The 21,944-nt window shown below is 47.7% G+C and overlaps 1 protein-coding gene across 8 annotated transcripts in view; it reads left to right on the forward strand.

Moving 5' to 3' along the window:
* The window catches only part of HHAT (hedgehog acyltransferase), a 305,572-nt gene that overhangs the window by 150,546 nt on the left and 133,082 nt on the right, over nt 1-21,944 (forward strand). The gene's annotated exons all lie outside the window — the stretch shown is intronic.

Consider the following 21,944-nt stretch of genomic DNA (forward strand, 5'->3'; position numbering starts at 1 on the left):
CCAGACCTTGGAGAGTTAAAGGCCTAACCTTCTGCTGTGATTGTCTTCTCTGTACTGTTAGTCCCACGGATCCCTAGTGAGAGGGTACCCTCAAGGGTGTGACTGCCAGGAGCTGGGGATCACTGGGGGCCATCTTGGAAATCGACTACCGCAACTTCTATCGGTGAATGCTGTCATGGGCATTTGGGGAGTGAACCAGTGGGTCAGAGGGCTAATCTCTGTTTCTATCTGCGTTTAAAATAAATAAAAATGTTTTAAAAAGAAGCTCTATTGTTGATATTGTTTGCACTCATGGTTAATTACCAGTGAATCTTGAGATCATGAATATGAACAACAGTGGTTTTTTACTATGAAACAATACAATGGAAATCTTAAGGGGCTATGTGAGACTATTTTGTCCCTAAATAAGTTGCGCATGCCTGAAGTGTCCTCTCATCGTCCTCCCTGTTCACTGTAGCTCTGGATCTTTCCTTTATCTCCAGTCATTTGCCAGATAGAGCTGCTGGTGGTAGGCTCTCACTTCCAATCTGTGGCTATGTGTTTTGCACAATATATGGGCTTGTGAGAGCAGTTATTTCTTTCTTCTGTTCTATTTGACAGTGGCTTGAGTGTGGTCTGGGTAATGAGCTTGGAGAAATTCTATCTGTAGATAAATGGAGTATAAGTTTTGTTTTGCCAATAGGGGAATGTTATAGAGGAGAGAGTTGTGTGCTATTAAGGCATTCTGTAGAATAATTACATGATTTTTAATATAATTTTATATGCTGTTATGAAAAACAAATCTGTTAGCTCTCCTAGGTGATTTTTGTTGTTTTTATTCGTGTAAGTGACTGAAATAGAACAAATTCCCTTTGAAGGGCTAACAGATCCTAGGCAGGCTAGAAGTCGCTAAACACTTAAGCACAACATGAAGCGAAGACATGTATATGGCCACTGGTTTTTAACTTAAAACTGAAGGCGTCTCTAAATGAAGCAGTTTCTTGATAAAAAAAAAAAAAAAAAGTGAGTGCTACTAACTAATCGGAAAGAACAGCTTTACAGAAATACCCCCTGGCTTGGTGTTTGCTGTTTGTGCCTGTATGTGGTCTTCTAAAAGTTCATGGAAAATGTGTATCATGAAAAAACTATGCACGCATCTCAAAATTTCTCACACCAAAATGAACTTATCTTTTAATTCCATTTTGGCCACAAACTCTTTGAAGTCACTCATACTGCGTGTCAGCCCTGCAGCCATGGCTCTTTTCTGGCTTGCATGGATCTTGGCACCCACAGAGGGCTTTTCTCCATCTGCCGGTCGCAGTAGACAGTCGGAGGAGGGCTTGTTCTTTCAGGCAGGCTCCTAGGGCTCTCGAAGTCCCTTTCTACTCTGGAGTGCTGGGCTTACTGTGATTTTTTTATTCATGCACCAATTGCCTCCCTAAGCTGCTGGCTTCTGAAAGCAGGGACAATCTGTCTTAGCACCTGCCGGTATCTGACCTGTATGTAGTAGGGCTCCATAAACATTTGCCGGAAGGTAGGTGAGGTTAAGTTCTTTCTTTCCCTTGAATGCATTTATGTTCAAAATAACAAGGTTGTGGTACGATGTCCATATGGTACTTTACTTAGTGTTCCTATTAAATGTGCTAAATTCTCTTTGAAATACATACAATTTTAAATGTTGGTGTTTATTTATGATATAATTTTTTAAAAATAAGATCTCTCTCTCTTTGAAGCTCGTATCATTTTGGGAACCATTCATTGGGAGAAGGACTTAATTTTTATAACACAGTGTAGACCACTGATGGATTAAGAGTCGCTGAACTAGAGGACCTGGAAGGTACCTTTCATGTTCAAAGCAGCAGGTGTCCCTGAAGACAGGGCACCATCAGCAGTCAGCAGCAGGGCGTGGCTGGCTGAACAATGGGCCTCGGGTTGCAGTTGCAGGAGGACTGGCCCCACTGACCTGGCTTTGTCATCTTCACTGCAGTGTCTGTGTGTTGGTTTACAAAAGGCCTAGAGCCTTTATATGTTTAGCTCTTTGCCTTGCAGTCACTCCAGGTTCTTCCTGGCTGCCTCTGCTGCACGATGCAGCCTACAGAACTCCATCCCCATCCATGGCCCTCTGGACTCTGTTCCCATTCCCTATACCTGTATATGTTGGTTGTGATTTGGGTTTTTATACCCATTGACAAATTATTGCCTGTCCATTTTTTTTTTCACCTTCTGAGTTTCAGTAGAGAACTTGTTAGAAGATTATGGAAGGAAAAAGTCATTATTCATTTAGATCTGCTCAGCTGTCTAAGTGAAAGAGATGCCCATGGCTGGACTTAGAGATATTGTAATTAGTGAGCATGGGCTGCAAAGACTTGGAGACTCCCTTGTTTCAAAAGTTTGGACTTTGATGGCCGGCGCCACGGCTTACTTGGCTAATCCTCCGCCTGCGGTGCCGGTACCCTGGGTTCTAGTCCCGGTCAGGGCGCCAGATTCTGTCCCAGTTGCTCCTCTTCCAGTCCAGCTCTCTGCTGTGGCCTGGGAAGGCAGTGGAGGATGGCCCAAGTGCTTGGGCCCTGCACCCAAATGGGAGACCAGGAGGAAGCACCTGGCTCCTGGCTTCGGATCAGTGCAGTGCGCTGGCCGTAGTGGCCATTTTGGGGGTGAACCAATGGAGGGAAGACCTTTCTCTGTCTCTGTCTAACTCTGCCTGTCAAAAAAAAAAAAAAAAAAAAAAAACCAAAAACCACCAAACTATGGACTCTGCTTATATTTTCGCTACCAAGTAGAGAATAGATATCAAACAGGCAACCTGATCAAGGCTCCTGTGTATAATTATTATGAAGATAGGATTGTGATGGGAGAGGATACAAATTGTTAAGAATGATACTCATAGAGTTTATTTTAAAAAGAAATACTATTTTAGATGTAATGCTTAGTGTTCCTCGAATCCCAGCTATGGGTAAAGAGTCTTTTGTTTCGGTATAAAACCCAGGGAGAGCCTATGTGCTACACCCTGGTCCAACACACTTGAGTCATCTTTCTACCTTTACAGACATGTTGGTCCTGGGCTCCTAACAGTGGCGAGCCAGTCGTTCAGCCCTTCCAAGAGGTGAAAGTAGATGGTGGGAGGGAGACCACGCCATTGTCGCTCCCCCTCTTCGTGGAGGAGCAACACAGGACCCTGCGCTGTTCTTTCGTCTGCTCGGCCCTCCCCGGGTTTGCTGCTGGTTCTTCCCGGGTTGGCTACTATCCCTTCCACCTCCGTGGAAGGGCAGTTCCCCCTGGCCACATTCCCCACTTCCGCAGGGGAGCGGCACACCGCCGGCCGGCTTTCTCGGGGGCTGCACGGGTTCCCTTAGATGTTCCCCATAGATGTTCCCGGTGCATGCCGTCTCTCTCCTCCTTTATAGTCCTCCTCCGCCAATCCTAACTCGGCTGCCCACACGCCGAGTACGCTGCTCTCCTCCAATCAGGAGCAAGTCCTACAGTTTATTAGTTGAACTGGAGGCAGCTGTGCGGAAGCTGTTTACTTCTCTCCCAGCGCCATATTGTGGGAGAGCAGATGCATAGAATAAGTCTTAATTCCAGTAACAGACTAGTCCGGTTTGCTCCCCACAGATCCCCCTTTCTTTTTATTTTTTTTGGCGTTGATACGCGCCTGTCTTCGGTGTCCCGCAGCACACACTCTGCTCTACTTGCTAGAGTTGCCACAGGCTCTTACAAGTCCTATCCATCAGGCAAACCGAATCCGGGTCCTCTCTTCGCCATGTTGTGAGGAGGTTTTTAGGCGCTGATGCGTGCCTGTGTTCGGTGCCCTGCAGCGCATGCTTTGCTCTGCCTGCAGGGGCTTACAAGCTCTATCAGGCAAACCGAATCCAAGCCTTCTCATTGCCTTATTGTGGGGGAGACTTATTAGTGTTGGTTCGTGCCTATCTTCGGTGACCTGCAGCTCATACTCTGGTCGAGCTGCTTGCTGGCGCTTACCGCCTTAAATCAGGCAGACCGAATCCAAGCTTAATATTGTTGTATTGTGGGGAAGCCTTACTGATGTTAATTCGTGCCTGTCTTCGGTGACCTGCGGCGCATAAGCTGCTAGCTGCCCGCAGGTGCTCATCGCCTCACTTGATTAGGCAGACCGAATCCAAGCTCTCACATTGCAGTGTTGTAGGGAGGCCTTTTTATTTCTCTATTTCTCTATCTCCGGGCATTCCTATTTCTCCCATTTTACTTCTATCTTCCAGCATTCCTATTTTTCTTACTTTACTTCTAAACTTCTGTTTCTCTTATCCCTGCGGCTTTCCGGCACCTCGCCCCGCCGGCGGGTTCCCGGCTCTGCGCCGCTTCAGCCCGCGCGCCTCTCTCATCTGCGCAGCTTCCCGGCTTTGCGCGGCTCGGCTTCGCGCGCTCCGCGGTCTCCACGCTTAACCCTTTCGCGTCTGAACCACGGCCTACGCCAGCCCCGTTCCCTATCTATTCACGCCCCGTGCTCTCTCTGCACGCGGCGGCTTCCGCGAGTCACACAGCGTAGCTTACGTGTCCGCCACTAGCATTCAATCTAAGTTCCCCGGGCTAGCCTGGCGAATTCAACCCAGCGTACGTCTCCGCCCCACGGTTTGGCTTCCCGTCCTTTGCTCCCCGGGCTAATCAGACGGATCCCAATCTGGCTTACGTCTCAGCTTCTGGTTTCAACTTTTCGCCCCCTATTCCCGGGCTAACTTGAGAATCCCAAAGTGGCTTTCGTGTCCGCCTTGGCCTGCCCCCCGCGGCTTCAATTTCCCTAACATTTTTCTCTACCCGGTATGTTTCCCCAAACTTTCCTCCAACGATATTCCTCCCTCATTTCTCCTGGCCTCTCCCCACAGTCCGCATCCGAGTCTGTTTGTTCTAGCTTTCACTTTCGCTTTCGACTTTAGAGATTTCTCCCAGCCTCCCCCCGTAGTCCGTATCTGAGTCTATGCCTAGGCTTTCAACAGCTTCCTCCGGCACCCTTTTCGTCCGGCTTTTCCCTAGGCTGTTTGCTAGTCTCTCTCTCCGGTATTTTCCCTAGGCTGTTTGCTAGTTTCTCTCTCCGATATTTTCCCAGTTCTTCCCGTTTCTTCCCTCCTAAGTTTCATATCCGTCCTAAGTTTCCTATCCGAGTCACGGCACCATTATGTCGCTCCCCCTCTTCGTGGAGGAGCAACACAGGACCCTGTGCTGTTCTTTCGTCTGCTCGGCCCTCCCCGGGTTTGCTGCTGGTTCTTCCCGGGTTGGCTACTATCCCTTCCACCTCCGTGGAAGGGCAGTTCCCCCTGGCCACATTCCCCACTTCCGCAGGGGAGCGGCACACCGCCGGCCGGCTTTCTCGGGGGCTGCACAGGTGTTCCCCTTAGATGTTCCCCATAGATGTTCCCGGTGCATGCCGTCTCTCTCCTCCTTTATAGTCCTCCTCCGCCAATCCTAACTTGGCTGCCCACACGCCGAGTACGCTGCTCTCCTCCAATCAGGAGCAAGTCCTACAGTTTATTAGTTGAACTGGAGGCAGCTGTGCGGAAGCTGTTTACTTCTCTCCCAGCGCCATATTGTGGGAGAGCAGATGCATAGAATAAGTCTTAATTCCAGTAACAGTCTAGTCCGGTTTGCTCCCCACACGCCATGGCATTTTTTTTTAATCCATAATGGACAGATTCATCAAACATGTGCCATGAGTGATCTCTTACTGTAATGTACACACAAAGAAAAGGCTGCAGGGTGCAATGAGTTTTTAATGAGATGAGTGGTTGTAGATAAATATGTGCAGAGAAGACATTATTTGGCTTTCAAGAGGGTATTAATAATAGCTTTAACATTTGCTTTGTGTTAAATTCTTGTGACCTGGCAGCAATTTTGTGTGTGTGTGTGTGCAAGTATTGACTTGTTTAAATACCCAACTCCCAGGACTCAACCATTTGAGGACTGGCCTAATTTCTTTTTGTTCCTGAAGCTTTGGGTATCTTCTGCCCAGTTTACTTTGTCAGCAGATCTGAAGCCCAGATCTCTGTCTAGCTCCTGGTGGGAAAGAGAAGGCGAAAGCCACATCCACTCTGGAGTACTCAGGAGTCGGTAGTCAAAGGCAACGGGCAGAGGTGAGCAAGGCTCTATCCGGGGTTCCAGCATGTCTGTAGATTTCTCTCCCTTTGACTGGCTGCTCTGGTTGTCCTCTGGGCACTGTTGCTTGGCAGAAACAAAAGAACATCTATCCCCATCTCTCAGTAACACTTTAGAGTCCAACCTAAGTGATTTTCCATGAGGATTACTACCAGTTGCCTTCCAGAATGAGGCCCTAAGAACTGTGGAGTTGACATGGTGCCTGGGAAGTGCACCTACTCCAGGCTGCTCAACTTCTACTCATCCTTTAAAACCTACCTAGAGTGCCACCTCTTCTGGAAAGCCCTTCCTGCATGCCTCCTCTGCCCTGCCTTGTACTGGTGTAATGTGAGCATTCCTCACAGTCCCCACAGCATCCCATGCTTCTCTCTTATTTGACATTTGCCATTCTATTCTGCAATCATTGTGTCACATAAAATCACTCTTTTAGAGGGAGTGCTGGAGGACTACACTCTGCTGTATTCAGCTTTGTTTTCCCATCATTTTGTACAATGCCTGGCACATAGTGGGGGCTAAATGAGTGGATTTCATAGATTCAAATTGCCTGGTACATAACTCTCTGTCCTTACCCCTTCTCTCTCCTGCTGTAGAACACCTTCCACCTTCTATCTATTGCTTTGGAGTTTGATAAAGAGAACAGAAGTTGCTGTAGATATTTAGTAGTGGGGATTAAAACAAGAGACCAGAGGCTCCCTTAATCACTGGAGGAGTTGGGGCTGAGGGTTAGGGACACTGCTGCTGATCTTGGTGGCCTGCAGCACCAAAGCAGGTCCCTGGAGACTTCTGGACCTGCTTGTGTCCACAGGTGGGCCCCCAGTCAGTTCTTGTGAGAGTGCCTCTTGTTGGGAGAACTTAATACAAAACCAGCTGAAGAGGGAGCCCAGGGAGTGCTCATTTGCAGGCCTTCACTGCCAAGGTGCAGGCCAGTGCTAGGAAGATGACCACAAGAGATTGGAGACCTCCCACAAGCTGCTGGACAGCACTTTTTTTAAAACGAGGTTCTTCCTACCCCGTTAGATGTTTTTATTTCATTAATACAAAGGAGCAGGCAGGTGCTGCGGCTCACTAGGCTAATCCTCTGCCTGCAGCGCCAGCACACCGGGTTCTAGTCCTGGTCGGGGCGCCGGATTCTGTCCTGGTTGCTCCTCTTCTAGTCCAGCTCTCTGCTGTGGCCTGGGAAGGCAGTGGAGGATGGCCCAAGTGCTTGGGCCCTGCACCCCATAGGAGGCCAGGAGAAGCACCTGGCTCCTGGCTTTGCATCAGCGCGGTGCGCCGGCCATAGCGGCCATTGGAGGGTGAACCAACGGCAAAGGAAGACCTTTCTCTCTGTCTCTCTCTCTCTCACTGTCCACTCTGCCTGTCCAAAAAAAAAAAAAAAAACAACAAGGGAGCAAACCCCCATCTACAAGCCTGTTTCAGCATTTACCAACCCCTTGCTGCTCTATTTCAGATCCCCAAAGCCACTCCATCTCAATAGTAATAGTAAACAATAATACTTTCCAAGTCTAGAAATTATAAACATAATTCCTTAAAACCAATCTCATTTAATTTATAACACATATGTCATTTAAAAATCTCTGAATGTTTAGTGAGGCAATCTGAGTTCAAGTTGAAGTTGGATCCCTTAATAACTATGTAATTATAGGGAATTTGCCCTTCATTAGCTCATTTCACATATTTGTTGAGACCATATTATGTGCTATGAGTAACTATAAGGAACCATGTGGTGCCTATTAAAAGGGTATTCCTTACAGTTTGTCAAGAAATGTTCGCAACACTGCTTTGTAAGGTTAAAGCCCTACTAAAACATTATTATTTTAATAAACTTGGAGTTGGGAATTCATATTTCCAGAATCCATTGTAGCCATGTCACAAAGTAGCGTCTTGTTCCCATCAAAGTACCACATCTGGCATGGATCAGCCTTGCTGATTTTGGTTTCTTCCATGTTATCTTTCACTTGAGATTTAATCCTAATTAAAAAAAATCTGTCAGCTTAGCCTGCATGTCTTGCCCATGCCTGTAGGAAGATGGGGTGAGGATGAATTGTCTCACTGGAACTGGACACAGTGGGTGAGATACAAGTCTCTCCTCTCAGGCAAACAAGTAAGCAAAGAACAAATGCCCACCATGTAACTCCTACCCACTTTTCTCTCAGCGGAGGACTTTCCCTGGCATTCTGTTGAAGATCTGCCCCTCAGCATAGTCTGCTGGGATCTGTATTCAACTTCTGCAGCTGTCACCTGGTACAATGGACTGTTACTCCCAAAGGACCAGAAAGCAACCATGTTTGCTCATTTTTTCTTTAGCTATTGCTCCTCCTGCTCCCATCAGTCCTAACTTCATCCTAAGAGTGATCTACAGCCAGTGCCTTCCCCTCAGCTCTTCACGTGGCTCTTGTCTGGCCTGCATTTCCCCTCTGTCAGCTGCCTAGGACTTCCGTGTTGGCAAATGTACCCAGTAGACATTGTTCTATGATGAGAGTAAAGGCAATATGAATACAGGCCCTTACCTTACTGCATACACAGGAAGGAACTAGAATGGACCAGAGACTTCAAGATAAGAGAGAAATGATAAGACTTTCAGAAGAAAACTAGCAGAATTATCTTTTAAAATCTTGGATTAGGCAAAAATGTTATAGAGACAATAATGAAACTGTGAGCCATACTAGAAAAAAATTGACCCCAATTTTCCAGAATTCAAGACTTTCGTGCTACCAAGGACGTAGTTAAGAAAGTCAAGGCAAGCCGCAGACTGAGAAAATATTTACAAAGCCTGCATCTGATAAAGGACTTGTTCAGCATATTCATGAGGATAGGAACTTGGTTCTCTTAAGAACTGTCAAATCCTAAATGTCTTACAGTACATATCTGATATCTCAATAATGATGGTGACCAGTAAATTTGTTGGATAAATGAATGAATGTAGCATTAATGCAATTTGCAGAAGAATCTGTTCGGAACTTAAAGTCTAGGGAGGAGAGGGAATACTCTTGAACCTTTGAATGTGTGGAAGCACTCTGCCTGCTCCAATTGTTCTTTTTCTCTTGTAGGTAATGTTTTTTCCATGCCACCGTTAAGGACAATGAGACACAGGGAGATTAACTTTCTGCTCCAGGTTAAATGCTAGCAAGTGATGGAGCCAAAACCCAGACCCTGAATTTCCAGCTGCACGTCCCGTACAACCTGGTGGCTGCTGTAGTGTGGGGAATTTCTTCACCCCGAGCCACTTAAGCCCGGCACTGGCACCTTCTTGCCTTTTCCTCCAACAGTAACTCCAAGCTTTGGGGATATTTTTCCAGAATTTTCTCCCTGATAATCTGATGGCAGATAGACCTGTGTGATCCAGTGAAGAGCATGCTACATGAAAAGCCAGCACCGTCTTCACCATGTTTGCTCCTGTGCTTGTCTTCTGCACAGACTGTGGTATTTCACTAAAACCTGGTTTGACTGCCAACTGGGCTCTGACGGGCCTGAGTCCACTGTTACTTTTCACTGTCTTCCTAGTGTTGATTTTTCTTCTTGACTGGGAACAGGGTCTGAATCTCAGATGGCCATGCAGGTTAGAATCCTAACATGACCAGACTGTGAAAAGAATGTAGACAGTAGGGAGTGGCATCCTGCAGACAACTTCTGTGCTTGACATGTGCAGGTGCACCTGCAGAGGACGTGACATGATGCCCGTTATTATGCGAGGCCATCAGGAAGCCTGTCCTAAGCATCGCATCTTGGACATTCTTAGAAAATAAACACGCTGATTGAGGCTGAGAGGAGGGAGGTATCGTGCCACTCTGGACAAAGACCTGGGGTCCAGAGGCCCTGCAGCTCAGCTATGCCACGAGCTGTGTTTCAAATGATTTTGTCCACTTTGTCTTCTGTTTCCTAATCGGCCAAGTGAAGAGGTCAGGGCAGATGCACTTCAAGGCTTTGCTCTGTGAGGTTACGTTAGGCAGACCAGGTAGAACTAATGGTCAGGGACTCTTGAGTCTGAGTATAAACAAATAAATAGCATGCTCTTCTAGAGATCTGGTTTAGTTTTTATTTATTTTTTAAAGATTTATTTGAAAGGCAGAGTCACAGAGAGGCAGAGAGAGAGGGGTCTTCCATCTGCTGGTTCAGTCCTCAGATAGCCACAATGGCTGGAGCTGCACTGAGCCAAAGCAAGGAGCAAGGATCCAGGAGCTTCCTCTGGGTTTCCGACACAGGTGCAGGGGCCCAAGGACTTGGGCCATCTTCTGCTTTCTCAGAACATAGCAGAGAGCTGGATCAGAAGTGGAGCAGCCGGGACTTGAACTGGCACCCATATGGGATGCCAGCCCTGTAGGTTGGTGGCTTTACCTGCTATGCCACAGCGCTGGCCCCTCTGGTTTGGTTTTAACTTCCAGCTCTCTAGGTCAGTTTACAAATTGGCTGCACCAGAATATGAAAGCTAAGCTTTGGCAGCTCACTAATGGGATCAACAAATGTGCAGATGAAAGACTATGAAGACTGCAAATTGAAGAGGGAGGGTTGAAATCTGAATATCGTGCTTTGTGTAAATCCCACTCTGCACGTGCCTTGTGAAGTGGCGGTAACAACAGTCGTTTCAATACTTAGCTCCCTGGTTGTATGGACTTTGCAACTTTCCTGCTCAACTCATGAATATTTTTTGACAGAGTTAGAGAGGTCTTCCTTTACCGTTGGTTCACCCCCCAAATGGCCGCTACAGCCGGCGCACTGCACCGATCCAAAGCCAGGAGCCAGGTGCTTCCTCCTGGTCTCCCATGCGGGTGAAGGGCCCAAGCACTTGAGCCATCCTCCACTGCCTTCCCAGGCCACAGCGGAGAGCTGGACTGGAAGAGGAGCAACCGGGACAGAACCGGTGCCCCAACAGGGACTAGAACCCGGTGTGCCGGCGCCGCAGGCGGAGGATTAGCCTAGTGAGCCATGGTACCAGCAATTCATGACTATTTTTATCCTTACCTCCCAAACAGCCAAGATTAGCCTGGGGAAAGGACCTGGGCCCCATGGGGCCGACAGCCTGGTGGAGCAGAGCAAGTCCTGGAACCTACCCCAGGTTCTAGTCTAAGTTCTGCTGTGGACCTGCTGTGTGGGCCCGAGCCTTCCTCTGTTGGAGCGGGGTGAGAACGAGATGATGGCTCAACCCCGGAGCTCTTGACATAGCCTTTCTGCAGCTCCTCTTTGTCAGGCCCAACGAGCCTCCTCTGGACGTGCTGTGAAGCTGTAATGAGTGCAGCAATCATAATTGCAATAAATAAGCCATCAGGGCTGCAGCGGAAGCATTACCCGACACAGTCTACTCACTCGCTAATGGTCGTCAGGGGAGGTGCTGCTCTGTGGGCAAGCGTTCACACTCGGAGATGCTTCCTTGGAGGGCTTGAAATGTACCTCAGAGCTGGGGACTGGCAGGATCCTAAAGGTCCCCAGTTCCAGTGTCCTCTGTGATGTTGTAGGCTTCTCTAAACAGCCTCTCGTACCCCGGCCCGGACTCCTCTGGTCACGGACACGTTACTGCCTGGCTGGGTTGTTGCCCCTTGCTGGAAGATTCCTTCTCACGTCAAACTGACATCCGCGTCCACTGCAGCTGCCAACTGAGGTCCAGGCACAACAGCCGTTCAGAGCACACGGACTCGCAGTGAGCCCTTATCTGTAATTTCTGGAAGGAACCAAGCGTTGTGTGAACAGGATTGACGTCCCTCGTGCCTCCTTGTAAGGAAATGCTAGCTTTCTGCGAACTGATGGTGGTCATGAGAGATTATTTTCTTAAAAGCTGATAAGAATAATTCAGCTGAGTTGGATACGTTTCTTTAGAGGAGGAAGCTCTCTCTCTGCCTGGAGTATGTATGCGTTCACCTGTGATGACTGTGTTTAGTAGCTCCTCTTGAGCGTCTTCTATCCAAGGTGTACTGTGCTAGATTCCACAGCGCACAGAGGCGTGGCGCCTCATGACAGCGCGGCGTTCACCTGTGGATTCAGCCAGCAGGTCTTCAGTGGCGCATGCTCTAACTCTCGTTCTCGCAGAATTTGCAGTTCACCGAGGGCGAGGGTGTTTGTCGACCACACCACATCGGTGTTATTGTTGACTCTGGCATCAGCGCTGGGCTGAGAGCAGGTCTGCCTGAAGCAGAGGCCATGGGCTGGGCGTCACTCAGTTCTCAGGACCTGGCCCACGATGGGCACGTGGGAAATACTTGTTGAGTGAGTGAGTGGCTGGATACGGGGTGTAGGGGTGGAGCGCACAGGCTTTGGCCTGTGAGACTCTGAGCTAGACCTTGACTCAGCAGTTTGCTAACTACGTGATTGAGATTAAGAACTGAGGCGTGATGAAATAGGCACCTACTTCACAGGATTCTTGTGAGGATTCAACGAGATAATACAGAGTACTTAGTATAGCACTCAGCATGTAATTCTCCCATCCAAGTGCTAACCAGGCCCAACCCTGGTTGGTTTCCGAGATCAGATGAGATTAGATGCATTCAGGGTGGTATGGCTGTAGACTGGCATGTAATTCCAAAAACAAAATTGCTTATTCCTTTTCTGCTCCAGCTATTTAAGATAGTTTGTGTATTGAGTCTGCTTGTGTCTTACAGTGAAATGCACAGCCCAGCAGGGGAGGCTGTTCTCTTGAAATCACTGTGGGGACCCCAAAGTAGCTTTACCACGGTAAAAAGGAAGCCCAAAGGTCTGGCCTATTCATTTTCTAAGACTTGGAATCAACCATTTTTCTCAAGTGCTCTGCCTCCTTTCAGTGGGAACTGGTTCTTAGACACTGTAATTAATCAGAGATCAAGGACACTTCTTGCAGGGGGCAAGGGGGAGGGCTCCAGGATGGCAGAATAGGTTAAAGGGCACAGTGCTTGGGGCTAGGGGAAAATGGTTAGAAATAGTGGAGGAGGTACAGTCTCAGGGGAGTTGGGAAGCTGCAGTAGACATCCCGCAGGAGGAAGGGGTGCTGTGGATCTGTGTGGAAGGCGCAGGTGCACAGCAAGGAGCAGGGGCACAACACAGGAGCCCAGCAGCCGAGAGCCAGGGAAAAAGACGAGGCTGCAGCAGCCCATGCCACTGGTGACGCAGCTGGAGCATAAGCCTGGCGGACTACGCTGTCGTTCAATCTGACCTGGCGGCCTAAGGGGGAACAGAGCACCTGCTGATGCAGTGAATAAAAGAGGCAAGTTCCTCTTTCCCCATAACCCCCACAATGACACCTGGGAACCGGCTGAGAGAGGCCTGGAGCCATTTTGGATGTAAGTAGCAACTGCAGCAGCTCGTGTGCTGGAAGCCAGCAACGGGAGGGGCCAAGACACCATGTTGCCAGAGGTAGTGGGGGCAGCAGCTTGGGTGTGTGCTCCCGGCAGAGGGCATGGAGGAGCCATTCTGACATCAGTACCAGCTGCAGAGTCTCTTGTGTGCACTCAGCAGGGAGGAGGTGCCATTGGGAAATGTGTAGGGGCTGCGGCCGGTGGCTCTTGTGCTACTGTGTGGTCCAAGGATTTTACCAGAGGGAAATACCCATGTTCCCCACTGACACTGACTCTACCTGGGAGGACTGACCAGGAGCTGGGCTCCAATGTACGACTGTGAGGCGCTCCCAGCTTTTCAACATATAACAGGCTCTGGGGCTCAAGCCACCTAGGTAGAGCACTCCCAGGCAGCTGGCTCTGGGACATCTCTGTCTCTGTGGATGGGACAGGCTAGTGGGGTGAAGCAGATCCTCTGTACCTGTGACTGGGAGCCTTGTGTGCTGAGACTGTGGGAACTGCACGAGAGGGCACAGGGTGGAGCTGAGTGTCTGGCAGTCTCTGTGTGCGGTGCCACACACTCAAAACTCCCTGACTGCCTGTGAGGAGTCATTGCAGGAGGATACAAGCTCATCCTGCGGACTGCACAGATCCTTTGTGTGGTGCGGGCGGCCGCACGGATGAGTATTGCACCTGCTGTGGGCTAACACCCAGGCGTTGATCCCCTTGGAAGAGAGGAGGTGAGGATGTGATTATGCCAACAGAGGTGATCAAACCCTGCTTTCTGCTAACAAGAGGAGATCTACCATGCCCAACTTGGGGGTCACCCTGGATACTTGCCCCACCCTGGAGGAGTGACCAGAGCTCCCTGGCCACACCCAGCACACACCTCTGGGTATTCCCTGAAAGAGCAGACACTCCACTGAGCCACAGAGGCATAGTTCAAAGATAAATGTCATCAGAGGAAGAAACCAACAAGTGTTCCCACAGATGCCTAAAAATAAATGCAGAAATTCAAGACACAAGAATAAGGAAGACAATATGATCCCCCCACCCCACACACACACACCACAAAGGAACATACATCCTGTACCCCTCTTTTCCCTATAATTAGTTACATAAAAATTTGAAGCTTATTTTTAATAAACAAAATGCCTATATACTTCTATTCATCTCCTTTTTTTAAACAAATGATGATATATACACCTTTCTCTTGTTTTAACATTACATCCTAAAGATTAATCTCATGTACATGGAGGAGTCACAGGGTAAGAGAGAGAACCTCTTATTAGTACTATCATTTTTAACAGCTGCAGGATGCTCCGTTGTGTGGGATTTGTTCAGTCGCTCCATATTGATCTGGGCCTAGTCTTTTGCTAATCAAACACCTGCTTTCAAGAATAGCTTTCATCCCTTGTCCTTCCCGTGAGCACTGAGAAAGGTCCAGAGAGAAAAATCTAGGTCCACCAAAAAAAAAAAATCTTACTGGTATTTTTATTGGGATTATATTACATTTATAAACTAACTTGAAGAAACTGATATTTCCTTGTTACTAAGTCTACTGGAAAACATTTTCTATTCCATTTGTTCAAGTTTCTTTTGTGTCTTTTGCTTTGTTTTATAGTTTTCTCTTAAAGGTTTGGACACTTTGATGTTTACATCTAAATATTTCAGTAGTACTTTTTCCTCTCATCAGTAGGCTCTCTTGACTGGGTTTAAGTTGGTTATTGGTATTAATTTGTATGTTGATAATTAACCTACTATGTCATTAAAATTTCTCTAGTTGGTTTTCTATGATTCTTATCAATTTTCCATATGTATAATAATGTATGTAAACAGAAAAAGATTCTCCTTTTCCTTTCCCATTCTTTTTTCCTCTAATGACTATCTTTAGTTGTGTTAGCGCCTCTGTGATAGTAGTGAATAATGGTGGGACATCGAGTGTCCTTGTCTTGCTCTTTAATAGGAAAATCCCTAAATACTTTTAAAATGATGCTGAAGCACTATGCTGTGTTTTATCGTGATATGAATGAATCCATTGATGTCTAAAGTTTCTCATGTTATTTTGACATGAATGAGTGTTATTTTCTAAATCTAAAATGATGACCTGGTGATTTTTCTTATCACGAGTTATACTGAGTCTGCGATTATCAAACCACCCTTGTGCTCCTGAGAGAGCTCCTTGTGAAACTGTTTACCTAGACATTTAGAAAGGACTCTAGGCAGACTGAGAGCTTGATGACTCTCAGTAAGTCAGGATTACAGTCGGGCAGCCCCCCAAGCAGAGAGCCCGCCCACCAAATCACTTCTTTGAGGTCTCTTATTGCAACAGGCCAGGAAGGGAGCTGCATCTGCACACAGGCTCGACCCTAGTGGACAAAGAAGGACTCTGTTTCCTTGGGGGAGGAGGTCTTCTGGCTAATGGAGACTGCCTGGACTTAGCTGTTGGCTTCACTCCTGCTAACTGTGGGACCATAGCATGGTCACTTCGCTTCTCTGTGCCTCTGTTTCTTCCCTGCAAAGTGGAGACAGTAGTGGTGTTTCACAGCATTGCTGCCGAGAGAGAGAGAGATAGAGAGAGAGAGAGAGAGAGAGAGAGAGAGAGAGAGAGAGTGTGTGTGTGTGTGTCGGGGTAGTGTAGCCTGGCCCATGGTAAGTGAGTTGGCTGTGATTAACACCCTCTCTTCCCCACTCTCTGTGTGTGCTGTACCTTGCCTGCATTGTGAGCAGCTGCCTGTAAAAGCTTTGCTCTTCATTACCACATGATCCAAGGAAGCTGGGGCAGCATTTAGTTAAAGCTGGCCTGCGTTCTCCCCCACCCTGTGCTCTCTTGAAGACTGTCTTATTTAGAGATGATTTAGGAAGTCTGTTCTCTGGCTCACTCCTGGAGCTAGAATATTAGTTCTTACTTAGACTGATGCTTTGTACTGAGACTTTTATGCATGGGCTGACTGCACAAAGTTGTCATTGGGAAGTACGTTGCAAGTCCCCAGATGTGTTTTGCAATGGAAATCTCACGATATGTTGTAAGAATGGGTAATTTCTGGCCATTAGTCAAAGCCATTAGTCACAGTTTTGCCTTTCAGAGATTCTTAGATTTTATAATGTGAATGTGATTTTGAATATGTTTAATTTTTAAGTATTCAATAGGACTCTAAGCTAAAGCTTAGAGTCCAGTGGGTAGCCCTATGGCACAGGGGAAGGAGGAGAAGAGAGGGCTATTGATGGCTGGCCACCCCCTCTGTGGGGCAGAACCCCCGGGAATGGACTTACCACCACATTCCATGGAGGCTGTGGCTAGGTCTAGAGACAATGATAGCATTGGTATGAATGGAGTGGATTTTATGTTTAAAAATCTGTAGCAATATAGACATAAAGGCACAAATACCACGTGACTGCACTTAGATGAGGTACTGAGGATTTTTGTTAAACTCCTAGATGGGGTCAGGGGAGGAGCAATGGGGACCTAGTGTTCATGGGTCTGAGGTTTACTGTGGGAAGATGACAGAGCTCTGCAGGTGGAGGCTGGGGATGGCTGCACGGCAGGGTGAGGGTGAACATGTGTGACGCCCCTGAACTGTACCTTAAACATGGCTGGGAGGGCGAATTGTAGGTAGGGATGCCTGCTTTATCACAAATACTAATTGCAAATACAAAGCATAGGCACGAGTGGAAGCCTCTCGGCACTGAACGATTTTCCAAGCCAAGCTGGTCCTAGTTCCATCCTGGTCCCTCCATTCGAATGTGGGGCTCCCAGCAGTGCCGTGCGCATCCCTGGGGAAGCCAAGGCCTCGGTGATGCCTTTAGTTTGCTTGGCTTGAAATGGAAAGACAAGGCACCCGGGGCTGTTTGTCAGGTCTTCTCTCCTCCAGTTGTTGCCCTCACACACCCACAAGAGTCTGACAGATTGTGACTATACCGCGAAACCACATCTGAATCCATCCCTGTCTCTCCTCTCCCTCTCCAGTATCCTGTCCTCCCTCACCTGGCCCCCGGTGGCCTCTAACCGGCTGCCTGGCTCTGCTTCCTTTCATTCTCTTCAGGACACCCGCGTGATCATTTTAATCTTTGAATCCACACTTGCTATCTCACGCTCCCCACTCCCAGAGAATGAAATTTAAACAAAGTAAAGTAAAAAAAAAAAAAAAAAACAAACAAAAAAAACCAAAAACAAAAAAAAAAAAAACCGTGCCTCTGTTAACAGCCCTGTAGTGCTTCCTGTTGATGTGCAAATACCTTATGCTCCCTCCACCCTCTGAGATCTGGTCCCTGCTCCCTCTCCAGCTGTGGCTTGTCCTTGTTTACCCATTGTGTGGCAGTGCTGTTGGCCTGGCTTGGCTCCCCCATCTTGACACACTCCCTGCACTCCAGGTCCTTTCCCCAGAGGTCCTGCTGGCTGGACCTTTCTTCCTCTGGTGTTTGCATAGCTGGGCCCTGCTGTCCGTACAGATGTCCACCCAAATGTCACGCTCCCCGAGAGAAGCGCCCTGTGTGGCCAGGCTCTCTGTCCTGTCACTTGTTTGCTTACTCACGTGCTTGCTTGTTGTTGACTCTTCCAACACCGTGAGAGCTGGGGGTCTTGTTCTGTTACCCCTAGGGTCTGGGTCACGCAGAAGGCACTGACAAAATACTTGTTGAACGAGCGAATGATGTCAACAGAGCTGAAACGAATGCAGTGGGGATGTAGACCTGCGTGCCTGTGAGGGAGCTTTGATTTCCTGCCCTTCCACTTCGCCTGTCACATTCTCTGATGCTAATACAACCCCTGGAGGCCACGGCAGTGTCTGATTGCCAACCCTTCCTGCCGACCTCTCTCCTAAAGAGCTTGCCTGCTCTGAGCAGCCCTGGGCCTGCTCTGGCCCCAGATCCCCTCGCCGCCAGGCACACACGCGTAAGAAGCCACGGGCACCAGCCTGTGGCGCTGTCCCTCACTCTGAGCTGTTAGACTTTGCATTTTAGACCCCAAAACCAGGGGAAGTGAGCCATCAGGTTGTGCCCTGGCTTGGACCAGGCTGTGGCACCAAGACCCAGGCGGGGGCACTTCCTGTGCCGCTGCTCGTCTCACGTTCAACTTCTAGACTTGCCCCAAAGACTCCTGGGAGTCCCTCCTCTCCTGCCTGTTTCTTGAAGCCTGTCCCAGCCCCTGCCGACCTCCCCGCTACCTGTGCCTGGCACAAGTGCTCTCTTTCTGGGCTGCATTGCAAAGCATCTCTTGTCTTTTTTTAAATTTTTGAAATAACATACTTTAAATTTACATTATGGTAAAAGGTTTAAATAAGTAAAGAGCTCAACAAATAGAAAGTGAAAGGACCGTAGTTCAGTAAGAATATGGGCAAGGGCTATAAATGATCAAAGGCAAAGATGTCTACTTTATTCATATACAGCGAATTTTAAAATAGTCACGGGTTAGTCAAGCTATAGTAGTGTATCATTCTTAACCAGTGGTTTGACAAAGATAGAAAATTTGATAAGACTCTGTTTGTAGAATGACATATACAAGCATCTCTTTAATTTTTCCTTGAGTCTTAGATGACCTAAGAACATGCAGCGTTTGTCTCTATGTCCAGCTTATTTCACTCAATGGGATATCTTCCATTTGCAACCGTTTTGATGCAAATAATATAATTCCATTCTTTTTATAGCTGGATAATCCTTTATTATATGTATATATATTCCATTTGTCTGATGGACACCTTAGTTGATTGCATATTTTGACTACTGACAACAGTGCTGCAGTGGGATTTGTGGATTCCAGTTAAGACATGGGCAAAAGACTTCAATAGACAGTTTGCAAAAGAAGAAATACAAATTGCCAACGAATACGTGAAAAGTTGTTCCATATCACTAGTCTTCAGGGGAATGCAAATCAAAACCACAAAAAGATGTCACCTCACCAGTGGCTATTAGCTAAAAGACAGAGTAACAAATGCTGGTGAGGAAGTGGTGAAAGGGGAACTCTTAGGTGGTGTTGGTGGGAGTGTAAATTAGTGCAGTCACTGTGGAAAACGGTATGGACTTGCGTCTCCCTTGAGTTAGGGAATGTGGCTTCCATTAAAACAACTGTGAAGAATTAGGCAATGAGCATGTACAGGTACTTCCTAGCTACCAGGTAGAGTACTAAGCCTTAGTTTCTTTGCTACACTGTTCTCATAACTCCCGTGTGAGTATAGGCTCTCCATTTTTCCCAGTGAGGAAGCCAAGGCCCAGAGAAGCAGCATAACCTTCTAGAGTCTGGTTCATGCCAAGATCTGGGGAGGCAGGTGGCACCTGCCAGGCAGGTGTGCTCAAGGGAGTAGGTCGGACTCTTTAGGGATGGCTAACACACTGGGAGAAGCCAAAATCAGGCAGCGGTGGCAAGGGATGTGTTTTTAAAAGGAATAGCCATTTTCAGTTAGTAACCAGAGAACCTGTTCTTTTAGCAGGGTGCTTAGGGGAGAGCGAGTGGTGCCTGCCGTGAGGGCTCAGCGGGACTCAGCCTTGTCCCTTCCCGACTGTGGGCTGTGCAGGTTTCTCACACTTTCTGAGTTTAGTTCCTTCACCCATACATGGGGATTCCAGGTCCCACCTCACTGTCAATGCCAGGTCTGTGAGAGCTCTGAACGTGGTACCTGCACGTCCTAAATACATCATGATTTCTAAGATTGGGTTTTTTTGTTACTGGCCAACTGGGGAGTGAACCAGTGATTGGAAGACTTCTCTCTCTCTCTGCCTCTGCCTCAAATAAATAAGTCTTTTTAAAAAGAGTGAGATTGACACTTTGAGATGTGATGACTTTGAATAGCCCTTGTCTCAACTGCTGAGGAATCTTTTTTTTTCCATACTATTTGTTGAACTTTTTACTTAGTATAGTGGTGATCATATGTGTATAAAGTTAATTGAAAATAGATCTTAGTAAAAAATAGAGATGGGAGTAGGAAGAAGGGTGGGTGTGCGGGTATGGTGGGAAGAATCACTGTGTTCCTAAAGTTGTATTATGAAATGCATGAAATTTATATACCTTAAATAAAAGGTTTCTGGGAAAAAATAAAGCAAAACAAAAAAAAACCCAATTCTGTGTTAAATATAGTTATACAAACAGCTTAACATCTCCATGTAGAATCACACGAGACAGATCCTACAGGTAGATCTCCCTTTAGAAAATGCCCTTGTTCAGAAGACTGATGAGCAAATGGGATTTATGTGCTGTGAACTACGTTTCCCCTGAATTACATAATTATTTCCGGTGAGTGTGTTTGAAGTGAGGTTCCTTCCACTTTAGCTTTGAGTTTCTCAGCCCTCATCCTCCCTGTTCTGCGATCCACAGACAGATGCTCAGTACATAAGAGGAACTTGTCATTGAAAGGTCCCTCCACGAGGACGGCTACTATAGCATCAGTGATCGTTGCTGGCTGTCAGGTGGGGTGAGGTGCTGGGTACTCTGCGATGCCCCAGAGGCAGGGCAGGGGTGGAGCTGGATGCCAAGGACAGTCAGGGCCTGGTGAATTCCTGTGCCCATTGCTTGAAGGAACAGAATTAAGTGGGGATCCACAAAGGCAGATCCCCGCCCCAGGAGTCCAGTCTGGGTGGGGCCAGCAGTCACCCTCCAGGGGTCAGGAGTTGTGCAACAGCAGCAGGGGTCTGGCCACCTCGTCTTTTCAAATAAATAAGTGGCCAAGTGGCCTGAGTTTCAGGAGGGTGGGAAACAGACATGCTCGTTGGGGAAACCAAGGCAGTGCCATTCAGAGGAACCAAGCTGGTTTGATAGTGTCAGGGGAAGGCTGTGAGTAAGAGTCCATTGCTGCCCAGGGCTTATTGGATGTCTGTGGTGAGGCTTGCACACACGCAGGTGCCTTGGCTCTTCTCAGACCCAGGGACCAGGCAGGGTTGTTCTTGCACTTGGAAAGCTCCAGGGACTACAACTGGGCGGGGCCTGGGAGACCAGAGCTGACCCCTCCCCTCCCCCTGGCCATGCTAGTGTGCGTCACTTTTGAGAGGATGAGCATCTGAGCCAGCTAGTGCTACAGAAGGATTCGCCTCCTGGTGGGAGGGTGGAAGGCACCGAGAATCCACCTGCATGGTCCTTTGTTCTAGAGAGAGTTTCGGTTTTCTGAGACACTTGTGCTATCAAAGAGTAGTGGTTCTGTCTCAACATGGCTTCAAGGACTTGATCCATCTTAGAATGGACCCATCCCCATGATTTGTGATCTAGTGTGCCTGGGAGGGGGCCTGAGTATTGGCCTTTCCAGCAAGTTCCATGGTACTACAGCTGCTGCTCCAGGGGCCATTTATTCCCATGCTCTGAGAAGGAAAACTGTAGCCCACCCTCTGTATCTGTGGGTTCCGCACCCTCAGTTCCAACCGATCATAGATTGAAAGTATTCCCAAAAGCACAGGCTTTTTTTTGCCATTATCCCCTAAACAATACAGTAGAACAACTACTCGTATTTACATAGCATTTACATTGCTTTAGGCATTGTAAGGAATCTAGAGATAATTTAAAGTATATGGGAGACTTAAGGCTTCCTGGTCTGGCTGAAAGACCTGTGAGAGCATTTCAGGCATGGAAAGCCAAGACTCTGGGACAAAAAATATCCTACAAGAAGGATCTCTGGGACCTCAGTGGTAAGAAGG

This window comes from Oryctolagus cuniculus, chromosome 13, assembly GCF_964237555.1.
Source record: "Oryctolagus cuniculus chromosome 13, mOryCun1.1, whole genome shotgun sequence".
NCBI lineage: Eukaryota > Metazoa > Chordata > Mammalia > Lagomorpha > Leporidae > Oryctolagus > Oryctolagus cuniculus.